The sequence below is a fragment of the Terrapene carolina genome, unplaced genomic scaffold, assembly GCF_002925995.2.
Source record: "Terrapene carolina triunguis isolate 2854851 unplaced genomic scaffold, T_m_triunguis-2.0 Scaffold35022, whole genome shotgun sequence".
In the NCBI taxonomy this organism is placed as follows: Eukaryota; Metazoa; Chordata; order Testudines; family Emydidae; genus Terrapene; species Terrapene triunguis.
In genome coordinates, this window is record NW_020699373.1 from 2,753,796 (window position 1) to 2,758,873 (window position 5,078).

The window sequence follows — 5,078 nt, forward strand, 5'->3', positions numbered from 1 at the left end:
TGTGTGTGTGTGTGTGTGTGTGTGTGTGTGTGTGTGTGTGTGTGTGTAAAATCTCCTGTGGAAAAAGAAATCACAAATTTATATAAAACTTCTTGTTTGTCCCCAAATCTGAAATACTTGTCCACATCTTAATAATTTAGGACCGGAGCTAAAGGTCACTGAAGTCAATAGAAGTTTTTCCACTGCCTTCAATGGACTTTGGATCAAGCCCACACCACATCACGAGAACTAGTTCCTCTTTAGCCTCCCCGGTAACATCAGCGTACCCCCCTTCAGTCTATCCTATACACAACTTGCTGCCTTGTGACACTTGCTGTGAATTGTTCTGAAGGAGGGTGTATTTTGTGAGTTCACAAGAAATGTATCACTGCAAATGGCATGTGGTAAGAGAATTTTGTGCTGTAAGAAGTTTGTGTTCCATCTAGTGCAGTGGTTCTCAAACTGGGGTTTGTGAAATGTTACAGGGGGTTCTTGGGGAAAAAAATCCCTAATGGTGGACAGAGTTGTCCCTAGGCACCCTGGGCAGCACAGCAGCCTGGAGCCCCTGGATTTGGACTTCCAAGAGCTAAGCAGATCAAAGCAAGCATATCTATCACACTGACGAGATTTAAACTTCAAGACGCCTTATAAAAAATGGAACAAGAGGTGGATATTTTTTTGCTGTTTTTAAAATTAAATAGGCAGCTAGTGTTGTTTTAAAATTTATTATGAAGAACAAGTTTAAGCTTTGTTGTAACGCGCGTTGTTTGCCTGGACTGCTCAAGACCTGAACGCTTGTGGAGGAGGAACTCTTGGAGTTGGCTTCTTAAATGTCTTCATGCTGTTTCACATCTGATACTCCTTGATGAACCATAGGAACCTTGTCTTATAACAGGTTTATTCAAAGTGATACAAGCTACGAAAATGAGCTCTTGGAAGAGTGTTAGCCTTTTCATAATGTAATAACAATACTGTAATGATTAATAATAATAAATAGTGTGTAATAAGCATGTCATAAAAACAAATTTTATATTTTCAAGATCACTGCTTTTATCATTTGTACTCAGGGAAAGGAGAAAATCCCTGGGAATATTCCTTTTTAGGAGGGGGTTTGTGAGACGTGACATTTTAGTGAAAGGGGTTCACAGGTTGTTAAAGTTTGGGAACCACTGATCTAGTGGCTGTTCATCAAGGAGAGAAGAAATAGTGACTCAAGCCACCAGGGACATGCTGAGGACAGTATTGATGATGATAAAAAGTAGCTCTTATATTGGTTGTAGTAGAGAGAAAAAACAGCAGGATGTATAGGCCAAATGTTTGGAAATCAAGAGGTAGTTCAGGTTATTGACAAGGAAGGGGACCAGAGGATGTAGCAATGCTGCTATCTGTTTTTGAGAGGCCTATGTGCTTTCACTGTACCTGGAAACTATAAAATATCTTTTTGTTTTCTTTTCCCCCTGGGAGAAATCCACTCCTGTGGAGAAGGCCACCAGGAGGCCTAGGCACAACAGAAACCTTGCTTAGGCCTTGTTTCTTGTGGGTCATAGGCTATGTGCAGTTCCTCTACTTTTCACCTTCTGATAGGAGAACTACTGCACAGTAGGACTTGAACCTCATGTTGTTCTCCCACAGAAACAGTGCTTCAAAGTTACAAGATTGCACTTCCTCCCACCCCCCCCACCAAGGTCTAAATTAATAATACTAAATACCCAAACCACACAGCTCTGAAGCACTTTAAAAATATTTTGCCATAACAAGGATATTTAGGAACAAGTTACAAGATGGTGAATGGTAGCAGAGATTAAGATTTTAACATTTTAAACTACCCATCTACCATGTTGTTATGCTCATAAACGTGACTGTAAAAACAAAACTACCTTAATCAAAGCATCTGCTTCCTGAGTCAGATACTGAATCAAATAACTGCCTGGTTTACTTAGGGGGAAAATAAGGCTTGGAGCCTGCAAAAATGCTAGTAGCCACATTGAATGAATGGTACTATACTCCAGCATAAAATTATTCAGGTGAAAAAGTAATTTGCAGGGTTGTGGCCTTAGTTTGTACTCCTGCTAACTCTGCAGGGACAATGGATAGAAATCTGATCACATTCCTACCTTGAATTTTCGCTAGTAACTCCCGTGGCGCTACTGTGAATTTTTTACCGGTGTGAAAAACTCCGCTAAAGGCAATGAAGTTACCTTGGATTTTCTCTAGTGGGAATGAAATCAGTCAAGCCCTAATTCCAGTGGATGTGCACAGTCTGATGCTCATCTCTGATTTTACAGCTTCCTGAGTATAGTGGGCAACTATACAATTGATTTGTATAAAGGAAAAATGACACTAATAAAAATGAAACTATAGCTGGTCGGAATCAGTGCCCAGATCCTACGGTGATAAACTCTGTTTAAATACAGACATTAGATTAAGGAAGTACAATTCTGAAGTTTAGTTCCTTAATCTTTTCTGTTTATAGTAGAAAATGGTGCGATGGCTACAGAAATACTAAGAAAAAGCAGCTGAGCAAATAAAAAGAAACAAAACAAACGTCTGCTTGCTGCGGTAGCAAATCCAGGACGCCCTAGAAACTTGAGAGCTACCCGGTTACCCGAATTAGCAGTACACAAATTTACAAGGGGGTGGCTTTAGAAGATGCTCTTGTGTATATAGAGCAGGTGCTATTTCATATCAGACAAAGGGAATTGGCGTAGGAGTTGTGATAGCAGCCCTGATATGTACGCACACGGCAAAGAGAGGATCCCAGTCACTGTCAGGCAAAAAGTGTATCTTGAAAATGGATGTCCACAAACGTGTCATGTTTCCTTATCTGAGCCCAGCTTCTCACTCAGGGAGGGAAGAGCTCCAAGTCTGGCGCGTTCACAATGCAAGGCAAGTTCCATTGGATCCTTCTGGCATCTTTGTGACCGGTCCGAATTTTTCATCCGTACTGGGGTGGGAATGGGCTGCACAAATGGTGGTTTATTTTAAAGTTCTGGAAAATGCATCGACCTATCACGCTAATATAAAGTAAATAATCGCAAAAGCCTTTATAAACCAAGAAATTGATACGGCACTCGGGTGCCCTGCATAGATTTGGCCCAATCAGAAGAGAAAAGCGTTATTTTATGGGAACTGACACAAGCCACAAAACTGCAGATCAGCATCAAACAAGATAGCAGAAGAAAGGCTTCGAGAACCCTGCTAATATTTTTTTTTCTACATCGTCAGTTTTCAACCTTTTCTACCCATGGCCTCAAACTATCCCCTTTTCCCTTCTGCACCCCTTTAAATCCGTCCACGCTTCCCTCAGAAATCCAGATCCTAGCATACCTTGTGCTGTTTCAGTCAAGCAGCTCGCATACAACCAGCAAGTACCACAAAATAATATCTGAGATGACTACAATATTGCCGAACAAGTGCTGACCACAGAATTATATTTGATTAACCTACTTACTGCAGCTGTTTACTGCTGGAAAAATGTTTTGTTGAAGCGGAAGGGATAAAAAGATAATTATACTTTTGTATGAAAGCTTACTTTCTGCAGAAAATTTCCCATTAAACAATTTAGCAACCCCAATTAATTGGTCTAAGGGTTTTATTTTTCTGCCTCTCTAAAGTGCACTGAAAAAAATAATTTTGAATAATGATGAAAACAGACCTAATTGGAAGCTGCAATTATACAAAGTTAAACTATTTTGGTTATACCCCAAACAGAAAACAACCTATTTTAATATTTAAAGTGTCTTCACTTACCAGCAAAGTGATTGATATTATATTTTGCTGTGATAGGTGAACATGCAAATAAGGAAAAAATGTGGGCCCCCCACTAACAATGGAGAATTGAAATATTTTCTCTCTGCTGTTTTCTAATATAGCAACATATTATGTCAGTGTTCAATTGGATGGATAGGTCATGGTTTTCTGATAACGTGGTACGTAAGGGCTTCCTCAGTCTCTGAATAAGTAACTGAAAGGATGGATTTAGCCTGTATGGAAATAGCTTGACTCATTTTAATAAATCTAAAAAGAACCACGATGGAGGAGAACTTTGGTAGAGCTATAATGAGAATACAGTATAAGCAGGTGAATGGCAATTGTTGGATGAGGGATGCTACGTAACTATCTCAGAGCGCTTTACAAACATATAATTAATTAAGCCTCGCCACATTCGGTAAACCTCGAATGTAAATGTAGAAGCAGAGAAACTGAGGCAAAGGGAGATTGTGCCTTGTCCAGGGTCGCATAAAAGGTAGGTTACATAACCAGGAAAAAACTCCTGGTCTCCTGATCCTATGGTTCAACCAATGCCAGAAAATGCTCTCTGTGTTTTACTAATAGTTTCATTTACTGTACTGTATGTATTTTCTAGGTTTACTGTAACAATACAGTAGTGTTATTTGAAAGATGTGTTCTGGCCCATTACGATATTCAAGAATCTCAGGCTGGCTGCGGATTAATCAGAATGCAGGGTTTCCTAATAGCATTTTAGAATATTATTTACTGCTTTTAAATCAACAAACTACTTATGTGCCAAATTAAAACAAATGTCCCAAGTCTTAGCACAAATCCTACACGAGTGCATACAAAATAAGTAACTTTCTGCCTAATTTTCATTTACATTAATATACGCAGGATTTGCTGTAAAATATAATCAGCCATTTTGTAAACTTCGGGGTCTATCTGGTTCGGTAACTGCTCTTCGGAGCAGTTCCATGGCACTGCTCCAGGGAGTTAGAGCTGAAGGGCTGGGCCCTGTTATTTCTTTTCAGTCGGTTCATCGCTTTTTATTTCCTCCCGGATCTTTCACTTTCTGATAAAACAACTAAATTAGATACTCATAAATACTGTCACTTTTTAGATCCATTCTAATCCAGATGGGGAAAGGGCAAAGATCAGTGCAGCTGCTATACTTTCAAATGAATGTGTCCAGTTCTGCCCTCAGACACACGCACACCCACACACACACAACTCCCAGTACTCTCAGCAAGGGCTATGAATGCATCTGCCTACAATCTGGGCCCTTATTTGTTTCTCTTTTTTTTCGAGATTCACTTTACTCTTTCCCCAGGCTTATTATTCTTTATTTTAATATCATTATATTG